This window comes from Pteropus vampyrus, unplaced genomic scaffold, assembly GCF_000151845.1.
Source record: "Pteropus vampyrus isolate Shadow unplaced genomic scaffold, Pvam_2.0 Scaffold2, whole genome shotgun sequence".
Taxonomy (NCBI): Eukaryota; Metazoa; Chordata; class Mammalia; order Chiroptera; family Pteropodidae; genus Pteropus; species Pteropus vampyrus.
The window spans coordinates 11,764,282-11,776,576 of NW_011888783.1; the positions used below are offsets into that span (position 1 = coordinate 11,764,282).

Below are 12,295 nucleotides of genomic sequence, written 5' to 3' on the forward strand. Positions count from 1 at the left end.
AAAGGCACAGTGAGATTTGGTATTTGATTTAGATTTTCCTCATGATTTCCCACATGATATAGAACTGCTTCAAGAAGTCACTTGCTGCTAGCATTTCAGACCTTTATTTGGCAGTAATGAAAAAAACAACTACTTAAAAATGTTTGGGAATGGAATACATATTATACACATTTAGAAGCAGCTGACATCTGATATATAATTTTTCTTATATGCTATATATAGTGCAAGAGATCCTCTACTAGTGTAACACAATGGTTAAAGTATGGACTCTCAAGCCAGACAGTGTGAGTTTGAATCTCAGCTCTGCCACTTACCTGCTTTATAATCTTAAGCAAGATATTTAATCTCTGTGTATCTTGTTCCCTTACCTACAAAATGCAGATAGTAGTAACTTTATCTCTTACTGTGTTAATTTGAAAAGTGAGTAAATTAGTATATGCATAAAATGCTTAGAACAACGTTGGCACATAATAAATGTTATATGTTAGCCATTGTTATACAAATGTGTAAAGGTGACCAATAAAATCTACTTTGCCGTTGGAGGGTTCAAAAAATAAGTTAGTTCATCCTTAGTTTAGGATAAGGCTTTACACTGAGTTTATTTTTATGTCTTAAAAAAGCTGTAATGAGGACAGCTGCCATTGCTTTTGCTCTCTTATATCAAGTCTGCACATTAGTCAGTGGATCCCATACGCCTGTGGGCTGAGGATCCTCATATACCTGTAAATGGAAATGTGCACTAAGTATGTGGTTGACTGAATAAATACTATTTTTCACGCATACCCAGTATACTCTTGCCAAATGTATGTCGGCCCTACTATGGTAATGAAATACCTTTATTTTAAATGTTACTGACTTCATGACAACATTGTGCATAATCAGTGAATACTAAGGAAAAAAAAACATTGGTAATATGTAAAGAGTCCTTCAAACCATTTAATGTTTAAAAAGTGGCTTCATACTTGAAAAGGCTAAGAAAGTATAGTTATGCATTCATTCATTCAAAACACATACTGAATGCCTAGCATAGGCCTGGCACTGTTCTAGAAGCAGGGAATAGAACACATAAAATATAGTTGTTGCGGTAATAGAGATTATATTCTAGTGAGAGGAGACAATGAGCAAGTAAACAAATAAAACAAGATCATTTTAGAGACAGATAGGTGGATGGAGTAAACAAAACAGCAATGTAGTAGAGGGAGGGCCTTGCTGATGACCTCAATTGTTTCTCAACTGAGCTGAGACACACCGAATTGGGGGAAGAGTGTTCCGTGTTGAGGGAACAGCAAAGCCAAAAGCCTTTAGATAAGAATTAATTTGACGTGTTTGGAAAAGAGAGCAGAAGCTTTGTTCTGGGGTGAAGGTTGAGTGTGGAGGATAAAGGGAGTTGGTACAAGGTCAGGCTTTGGAAGTAAGCAGGGACTAAATCATGTGGTAACTGTAGGTTATGGTAAGATTTCATTCACAGTGCAGTGGGAAACCATTATGCACTGAAGTAACATGATAAGATTTGTATTTTTAAACTTTTTGTTTGGCTGCTGTATGGAGAACCAAGTGTAGGAACACATAAGTTGTCCCCAAAAGATCTGTTAAGAGCCATTAGCTGTAGTCCAGATAGATGTTGATGGCTTGGACGAGACTGCGACAGTGATATGGAGAGAAAAAGAAGGCTTTGCAATATATGTTAAAGGTGGAGACAACAAGACTTGCTAGTAGTCTGGATGTAGGTGGTAAGCAAAAGGAGGAACCAAGAAATCACATATTTCAAGGTCTTGGTCAAGCCCTGTCTTTAGAGTAAAACTATCTCCAGCCATTCTAACCCACTTTTGTCTATCCTTTTGGTGCAGCAGTTGTTTTTTGAGGCCATAATACGTGCAAGGCACAGTTCTTGGTACTTAAGATACATTAAGGAATAAAGATCCCTGCCCGTTTTTCTTCTCTCCTGTACTGCTTATCTGTCTGTGCCCACAATTCACACTAAATTTTATGTGTCTTAGTCTTACTCTCTAATTGTTTCAGATATATTATTTTTGTTCTCCAAATAGACTGTTACCTTCCTAAGGACCAGGGATTCCAGTTTTCAGTTTACTATAATGTTAAGCTTAGTGCTGGAGGGAGCAAAAGTAACAGTGAAAATATGTTTTTTTCAGAGACAACTTGTTTATATACTGCTTACTTTAAATAAATAAATGGCAATTCAGATAATTAGGCAATCCTTTTTCCATTAAAAATAATTATTTATTCACTCAAGAGTTACTTTAGAATAACAGACTTCCTTAATGAATGTAATTAAAAGTTTATTAACAGGTCATTATGCATTTGTCATGGGATGTGGGTAAAGGAACTGAAGCTAGAGTATCAGGGGTCATAATCAATTTAAAATTATCCAAAAAGGAGACAAAGGAGCTGAAATTTAGAGTTGTAAGCAAAAAAGCAAACAAGTTCTGATTTCTAAAAACTTAAACATTTAGACAGTTTTATAGAGGGCTATCATTTTCTAAATTGACAATTTGTAATTGACAATTATAAATTTATTCTTTAACTGGATCACATTCATCCTGGAAATGAAATCATTGGAATATATAGGAAAATTGGCCTCTGGTGATGATCTTCTGAGTATGTCTTAAAATGTAAAGAAGAAAATGAAATTCATGGTTTTATATTTTGCAAGGAAGACTGAGCATCTTCATAAACACTCATAGTATATCGACCCCTTTTCAAGAACCCTTATAATGTCAGCATCGAGGTGAAAGGTTTTAGCTAATACATAAGTCCTGTGGGTTAATTAAGCTTTTGAGAGCTATCCCAGGAATCCAATAACCATTTATGATTTTGTTACTATGGAAAATGCTTCTGAGTTCTAGAATACTAATTTTAAACCTAAGGTTAGGAACACATACCATTTATAAGGGATCCTATTACATTTGTTTCTTTAATTCTCATAATCTATTTATTCTTTGAAGACCAACATGATTATCAATGGGAAAACTTTTAAGCAGGCAGTATGCAGCAACACAGTTTTTATAATAAGAATGTAGATATTGTTCCCTTTACCTCATTTATTTATTCAACACATTCGCTAAGTGCTTTTTCTGGGCAACACACTAAACAAACAGCAGTAAATCAAGTCTGGTTTCTAACCCAGAAGAGCTTAAAGTTCCTTGGAAAAGAAGACACATATACAATAGAATGTCTTAAGTACCATAAGAGAAGAGTAAATTAAATGTATTATGGGTTCAGAGGAGAGCAAGGTGCTTTCTTCTAATGGAAGTGGGAAGTCTTCCTAGAAGAGATAACATTTAAAATTCCACTTGAAATGGAGAGAATTTGAAAGGGCAAAGAAAGGGAAGGGCATCCTGGGAATCAGGAGAGCATGAACAAAGTGACAGAACTAAGGAAGTGTGTATGTATGTACAAGAACCAGCCAGTACTCCATACAGTGAATAGTTCTGAAGTGACTGCTAGGTGTAAAACACTACCCTATGAAGCCAGAGACAGAAAGAAAAATAAAATTTGGTTCTTGCCCTTGAGGAAGAATTCAGTTTAGCATATCTTACAAAGTGTGAATAAGAAAATGGTTTTCAGTTAAGTTTGAGGATGGCGATGGGTACTGAACTGAAATGAAGTGTTAGAATTGTATTCTATGGAGATGGCTTTAGTGATAGTGATAATAATACTATCATTTACTAAATCCTTCAATGTTCTATGTACTTTAGTAAGAATTTGCATGCATTAGTTTCTTCAGATCTCCTCATGAGATATGATAACTGTTTTATTTCTACTTGACAGCTGAGAAAACTGGAGCTTAACAAGTCAATTAATTTAATGTTGTCTAGCTGATAAGTAGCAGAGTAGGGATTTGAACAGGTGTGTTGGATTTTAGAGGCCATAAGTCACCAAGGGGAGTCATGGAAGATATTTGAATAGGAAAATTATTGACTTGAGCTGTTCGTCTTAAAAATTTATTTGACTACAGGGAGAATACAGTGATGAAAGGCTTATGCTACTGAACAGCTAATGAAGACCTAAATGAAAGTAATGGTATTGTGTATGAAAAGGGGAAGGAGGTGAAGGATGTCATAGAGATAACTGACTTGATTCAGGGTCAAGAAAAAGGGAGACATTAAATACAGCTTCCAGTTTTAGAATCTTATGGTGCCAGGCAATGAAAAAAAAGACAACCAGAGGAGGAATGTCCCTTGGGGTTTAGGGGGAGTTGACTATTTTAATTTTATACAAGTTGAAGTGGGGCTGCCATTGGGATACAGGTGAGAGAGATACAATAGGTGGTTGGAAATAAAAATGTTGAGCTTGGAAAAGAGGTCATTTAGACGTGGGATCATATTCTACCAATGGATCAGAGGTCAAGACGGATTGATAAAGGGCTCCAAAACTATAGTTGTGTTAGGCTGTGAAATCAGAAGCCAGATCACTGGATTTATGAAATGAAGTGAGGTGATAGCAAAAATGAAAAAAAAAAAAAAAAGAGAGAGAGAATTGAAAGTTAAAGGATAAGAGAGTAGTTAGTAGATGAATTGACTAACAGGAATGAAGAAAGTCTTCTTTGTTTTCCTTAAAAATAGAATGACTGAAGAAAGATGGTGACTGATGGAGTAAGATCTTAGAATTGGTGGGGTTGTATTAACTCAAGGGCACAGGTGATGAGTTAGACAAGTGAGGGATTCCTGGTGCCTCTTTCAGATTTATCTAGACTTTTTTCATTCTTTAGGTGACCATTTAAATGCCATCTCTCTGCTAAGTCTTTACTTTCCCATAGTTTCTCCCATAGAGGCTTAAATGTTCCTTGCCGCATTCCCCTTCTCTTACTACAAACATGCACCATGGACCATGGTTCTCAAATCACTTAGAGGGCTGGTTAAAACATAGGTTGTTGGGTCCTACCCTCAGAGTTTGTGATTCTACAGGTCTGGGATGGAGCCTGTGAATTTGCTTTGCTAACAAGTTCTCAGGTGATGCTGATGCTACTGATCTGGGGACCATACTTTGTATACTACTGAACTAAACTAAGGACCTATGAGAGGTACCAATAAAGGGTTTGGGAGTTTGAGGATGGGCTAGTATGCCAGACCTGGAAATGTTCTAGAAAAATGCTCCAGGAATCAGGCATGATTTAGGGGCAGACATAAAATAATGAAATATTTTGCCTAGCTCCATGAAAGAAAAATACTTCAAAGAAAACATCAACATAATCCCTACAGACCAAAGAGTTTTCTTAGGAGAGGTCTATCATAGGTATAGATTGGGTGGAGGAGGTAACGATTTTTATTAAAATAGGTGTAGATTTAAAAAAATAAATTTAGAAAGTAAAAACAACAGCAGTGACTATAATTTTATTTTAATCATGAAGAACTAAATATTGCGTGAGCAATAAGTACACAATTGTTATTTGGGGAAAAATAAGTATAGAGCTAACATACTATGTTCCAATTAGAATGTTATTTTGTTATTCATAACAACTGAGATCATTGGGCCTGGAGATGTGCACCATTTCTAAGAGCTGGTTTTATAATTACCATTTTGATTGCTGCATCTAATTATTCCCTTAGGTTTACCTGTCTCTAATAGTTACTGTGCAAATCTGACATAAGCAGATATACTAAATCGTTGAATTTGGGTGGGTATAATTTGTTCTGTACGCCACTCAAGTGTTCGTTGGTGAATGTGCTAAGTTGCACAACCAAAGGTGTAAAATCCTTCCTGACATTTACAAACAACAGTCATTTCAAGTTTTTCTCATTCAGACAGATTACCATTAAACTAAATTATCAGTGTCAGTGACAATAAGCTTAGCCAAAGCAAAACAACCAGTCATACCCATGCTGTGTAACATGGATATATCAGAAGCTTTATTCTGATCACGTAGTCAGATAGCACTAGATAGAGAGTGAAATTGGTTAGATATTTGAATAAATAATGTATCATTTTAGTTTCAAGCCTGTACAACTGTTACTTTCACCATAATTCCCCATACAACTGAAATTAAGTTTTTTAGTTGAAATCAGAAACATCCTCATTAATGTTATCAGCATCAAATTATTGCTTTAGTATTTTTAAATTATATGCTGTAAATTTTTATTTAAAACCTAAAAATCCACAAGAAAGTAAACAAGTTCTTCATGCCTAATGGCATGCAAATAAACTATTCTGGAATAATAATATAAATAAATTTCATATTTTAAGAATGCATTTCTTTTTGAAGTAAAAAACAATTTTAAAGATCTTTTTGCCCACCTAGAAGAAAAAACAATTTCCTTAAGTTTAAATTCTACCAAAATTCCAAATTTTTATGCATAAATGTTTAGAGAGAATTAAATTGCTTTTCTGGCAAGAAATGGCTTTCAAATGATTTGACTTCGGTTTTACTGTGGCAGAGTGGTAGTTTCTGAGTAGCTGGGAAGATAGAAAAATTACATGAAAGAAAGTAACTTGTCCGTCTTTTAGGATATATTTGGTTCAGTGTCGTCAGAAGGTAGTCTGCCCTCTCCCTGGAATCAAGTTGCAAACACTATCCTCAATAGTAATTAGAGCTAAGCGGCAATTACAGGACCTATGATTTGTTCAGATGCACTGCCTGTCTGCTGTTTCCTAGCACCACATTTCACAGGAGCACAAGGCTGAAATGATGGAATTATTTGTCTCTCAGTGTAATACCTCATACAGTGCTTGAATGCAGAAGTGACTGAGGACTGTAATCTTAAAAAAACGAAGGTAAGCATTGCTGGCTGATCAGCATTTGTACCTCAGGGCACTTTTCATGAAGTATGTGACAAAAATATAAAACAATTAAAATCAATTTCAGGAGAAGTGAAAGGTATCAGAATTAGAGCAAACAGAATGTGCTAATTTCACGCCTCTTGCCCAATATCATCTTGGTGTAACTTAACTTGTTTTTATTTAAATTGTAATCTGGGTTATTTTGCTAAATGTAATGAAGATATGACTGATTTCCCACATTTCCTTTATCTTTATGAATGATGGTTCTTTTTCTTTTGAAGTTTGTCTCGGAATACCTTCTTAGCTAAAGATGAGATTTAATCTAAGTATGTTAGAACTAAGATTTAATCTAAGTATGTTAGAACTCTCTCTCTCTTTTCTCTTCAGGAAATATATTTAAACTAATAATTGTGCATGTTCAAGAATTCACATTTAGATTGACAAAATAGTGACTGGAGGCTTATAATAAAATTGAGTGACATGGGTGATTTGCACTCTTGTCACATGATTTTTATGATAGGCACATTTCGAGTTTTTAATCTTCCACCTAGTTCAAGCCAAAGCTCAATGGCTTTATGTTTATTTAGACTCTTGGGCATAGAAATCTCTCTGGAAACCAGCTAAATTTAGCTCCTCAACAGGGAGTATTATTTGTTATGTGGATAGATAGATGTATTTTGTATGTGTACGATAGATATTTGTGAAATTCTCACTTCTACTTTAATATTACCACTTTAGGTTTCCTGCACCTAAAATATCCCTTTTCTTTCAATTTTGCCATTTAAAAAAAAATTTGAATACATATTACTGTTAGGAAAGAACTTAGAGACTCGGCACTGGGAAGGTGTTTTTATCTTGTAGTCCTCCATGGGATTTCAGGTGGTTTGGAAAATATTGAAAGAGGATTGACTTCTTTTATTCTGTCTACCTCATTGCTGGATGAGAAGTGTAAACACAGAGTGTTCAGTACACTCTAGCAAAAAAATGAATAGATTAAAGCCAATGCATTAATTTTTCCAATGTACCAGTGACTCTATGATGTAGGACCTCTTAGCAGACACTGTTGCTCAGTGTAGTTGTCACAATTAAGGAAGTACCTGATTTTGGAAGAAATTTTTTTTCTAGCATGGCCCATCATTGGCTTCATTTTGTATATTTGCTTTGCCATGGAATTATTTATCCTTGAGCATAATTTTCTTTGTCAGAAATATGTTGGACATAACAGTTTAGAAGTATACTTAATATATGGAAAAGCACCTTATATATAGAAAAGCAACTTTTCAAGCTCCGCATGAAAAGTTGTAGTATTTACATAACCTAGGACACTGATGATGAATTTCTAGAGAAATATATCATGAAATTCTATGGTGGATTTAAGATCTGAACTTGTTCCACTTTGTCATACTTATGGCGGATACTCTTGTGTTAGCACATATGAAAACAATCCTCAGTTGTTTCAACTATGTGAGACTTAACCGGAGCTATGGCCTTAATTTAATTGTTTTATCTTGACACTGTGACGAATTTGTCCTGATATTAACAAAATCTTGCTATTAATCTTTTGATTTATAGAAGCAAATACTGAAAACAAAATTAATATAATATGGCTGCAAAACAAGACAAATGACAAATTTTATGAGTGCTTTCTAGTTTAATGGCAGTATTACGATAAGAGAGACAGAGACAAAAAGGCGAGAGGGACAGATAGGCACATACACATGAAGAGATAGGCAGAGACAGAGACAAAGAGATGCTGGAGACACGAGAGACAAAAAAGATGAGAGAAGCAGAAAAGATAAACAGGAGAGAGGGAGGGTGACTAGGAAGACAGGTATAGGACACAGAGAAAGTGGATGTTAAGAAAAAAAAGACGGACACAAGTCAATTGTAGTTTGGAAATAGAAATTGCACAGTTTGGGAACTTTAGATTCTTTTTGCATTTTCTTTTCACTGGAAACATGTTTTGTCAAATTAAATACATTGAGCACCAGGTCCTTTTTTAGGAATTGTTTACTTTTCATTTGTGTCCTTTAAAGCAAAGGGAGCTTAAAAGGCTGTTTGAAGTTCAGAAGAGACCTAGAGTCAAAACAAATTTTCTTCTAAAAGAAAATATTTCCATTCCTTTGTTGCCTTATAAAGCAAATCATTGAAAAAGAAAGTGACGAGCACTATGATTAAATTCTCTACTTTTCCATGTGGCTCCTTATTAAAAAATCATATCTTTGACTTTTGGAGTTCTTTGGAAGAGTGAGAAGGAGTCATTTGAGAGGCCAAAAAGAAATCCCACAGAAGAAAAACTGGTGCAAAGTCAGTATAATGGTACAAGAATAAACATGATACACAAGAACAGGGGCAATCATTTATGATAAATCACTTCCAGTGCAGAAATCCTTGGACATTCACTGAAGGACCTTATCTGATGCTGTTTTGCATATCACTGGTGTCCCAGAAGCACCTGCATGACTGAAGCAAGTAGCATCAATTTCTAGGATGTCAAGACAATGGCAGAGGTCCAAGAAGCCAGGCCAGGGATTGGCCATTTGTTCAATACCCACTTAAGACCCGTTGGAGTACAAGCATCCCCTGGGCCACAGGTTACTTGGAGTTTCTCAGGATAAGGGTGATATCATGTTGTCTCTCACTTGCCCAGGTTCTTTGTTTGGAGGAGTTAGATACCCTGCTTACTAGATTGTTCCTGTTTACATAATTTTTGCTCTGCAATACTTCATTCTATACAGATTTGTGCCACACAATCAAAAGATAAATGGGAAGGAAATTGTTTTAGTAATGAGACATTAGGAAATTCCAAATAAGGAATTGGCGCTAATTTAGTCTAGTCTGTGAACCTAAGCCAAACCCAGCACTCCCCCTTCTCTCTCTAAATCCCCCTCACTCTTTTCACCATTTTAACCCCACTGTCTTCCCATTACTCACAATCTCTGCTCACCCCATCCCTGGCATGGCCAGATAAGTCACCCCCACCAGGTGTCCGCAGGTATGCAATGCTGGCTTTCATGCTGCTTGCACAGAAGCTCTTGTTGCCAGATAGGAGCCCTCTCTCCTGCTAGTGGGTGAACGTGATTTCTTGGCTGATGATGGACCCAGAGTAGCCTCTTCTATGATTAAAATACTCCATTAGAATATTTTCTGAATACCTATAGTGCATTATAATTGGTGGCCATAATATAATGGTGTCCATAGGATATGTGTACAAAAAAAGGAAAAAAGGATTATAGCACAGTTTTTGCCATTTCTGTTGTTCCTAAGTTGTGTTTTCTAGAAGGCTGTTTCTATTTTTATTTTAACATGGGCAACAGCTTTTGAATACCTTTGAAATGTTTGGTTAATATTTAAGCTAGGGAAATCTCTTTTCTCCTCCAGCGTGGAAGTAGAGAGCACTGACAGAGCAAATATTAACTCTGTTTCTTAAAACTGAGCAAGCTTCTGGGGGAAAATATCTTTTTAAAAGAACCATTAAGTAAACCACTGTACCTTTTTTTTTCCTTTTCGTTCTTAAATGCAAATAGCCTACACACTGAATGCAAGAACCGAAATTCTCTAAAACTAGGGGGCAAAACATTTTCTGTCCTGGAGCTAGAATTTATAACAGTAGTTGGCAGTGCTGGCCTCCTGAGTTGCTGTATGCAGCCCCTAGAGCCCCACACTTTGTGAGAGCTGCAGAGGGGAGGCCTAAAGACAGCCAGAGGCCTCAGTGGCCACGCTGCTTTGATCTGCTCCAATGGAAGGTCACTTGACATTGCTTAGAAAATGTGTCTTTTCAAGATTGCACTTTGGTTGCCGTTCTGATAGTACTTCAGTAAAACCACCAGTAGAAATGTGAGTATGCCTCCTACTATAAGGCCATTAGAATTAGTTATATTGATCCTTACATAATGGTTAAAAGTACAGTTTTAATGGGCTTTGTTGTTCTCTGTTTTTCCCATTGGGAAAATTAGAAGAATTATTTAAAATGAGTTGTTGCAAATTAATCTTCTGCTGTTCTTTAAAATGGAGAGAAATGTTGGCTCTTGGTCATTCAGGCTTTCTTTCATTTAATTTTTTTTTCCATTAGTTACATTAATAAAACATTAAAATTAAAATCTCACTTAAAAGTGAATATTTCTAAATTTCAGTCAAAATATAAAAAGAAAAAATACTAATTTACTTTAACTTTTAAAGATAATGACAAAAATATATGATTTTTGCATATCTTTGATCATACAGGTTTAAATATTCCAACAATGTCCTCATACAAGGAGCTCTGGGTTTGATTCTACCATCAGACAGGTACCATACTGCATTAAGTTCTCCCAATTGCATTTTTTTCTCATATAAAATGAAGGGTAGATTCCTAAATTGTTTACCTCTAAAATTTTATGAAATATAATTCCTCTGGAAATATTCAGTGCTTTGAGAAATATAGTTGTCGTTGTTCCTAGGAAAGTCTGTATTTTGAGGAAGGTTTCTAAAATAAGTCATAGTTCTATGCTACCATTAGGTCCCTAGCATGCTATGAGGTGAGAGCAAATAGTTTCTCTGTTTGTAACAGAAAGAGGCTTCAGACCTCAGGGAAGTGTCTCAATGCCACAGACAGGAGTCACTGGGCGTTTGTAGCTCAGGACCATCTCCCTGGGTTTTTTTGCCAGAAAATTTCGTCAAGCTACTGTGACCTCCCAATCCTTTCTCGACCTCAGACAATTTTAGTAAAGCCCTGTCTGGAGATAATTTTGGCTTCTCTAAAGACTTAGTAATTTAGGAACTAGGCACATGACATTCCCTTTTGATAAGTCAGGTATATTAAAAACTATCTCAAAAACCTTGACAAAGCATTTGTCAGAACTCTGTTTTCCCTTCTTTGAGTTTCTTTTCTTGCATGGTCATGTTTAATACTATTGGGTTACAAGTGGAAAAACTATAACAAAGCAAAACTATTTTAAGTTCAGCTTAAAAGAAGACAATTGGATCTAAAGACTTTTTTGAAAACCAATTATTGTGTTTATCTTCTTTACTTAAATTCTGAAATTCTCAGATTTTTCAATACAGCTTTTAAAAAGGATTGCAACCAATAATGTTGCATGTTTATCCAAACTATATTTTCTACTAGATAGTAAATAAATCTTACTCATTTTTTTTTTCAAGATTTAAATATAAGAAACTTAGTGCATGGGCAAGATATTCAGATATAAATGGATTACTACTTGGCCATGTGTATTCCATTGCTACAATTCTGAAAAGCTACCCATTGCATCTTAGTGAAAGATTCATTTGTGTAAAAGCTATCATATTACTACTAAACCCAAAGGGCATTGTAACTTCAAATCTGTCATGATGTGGCTTCACTGCTATTTTTTGATGCAGCACTTCATTTTTGCTCAGAAATTTCAGTGTGGTACTCAGAAGGATTTATCTTTAAATGCAACATTCTGCTAGAATGCTGCTATTGGAGCTTCTTGGAGGGAACCCTGACATACCCCAAGGGAGATGCAAGCACAGAACTGCCAATTGTTAAGATTTTATAGATTCTGAGTTCTAGATATACATTTTTCTCTTTGGCATCACT

At 35.5% G+C, this 12,295-nt stretch overlaps 1 protein-coding gene across 10 annotated transcripts in view; it reads left to right on the forward strand.

Moving 5' to 3' along the window:
- Positions 1-12,295, forward strand: part of ZNF385B (zinc finger protein 385B) — a 360,527-nt gene that overhangs the window by 270,091 nt on the left and 78,141 nt on the right. Inside the window, exon 1 of one of the 10 annotated variants that reach the window (XM_011356707.2) lies at positions 6,535-6,729. The exons of the other annotated variants lie outside the window; for them this stretch is intronic. The gene's annotated coding sequence lies outside the window, so the exon portion shown is untranslated. Of the gene's footprint in view, positions 1-6,534; positions 6,730-12,295 lie in introns of those variants that run through there. 10 annotated transcript variants of the gene reach the window in all.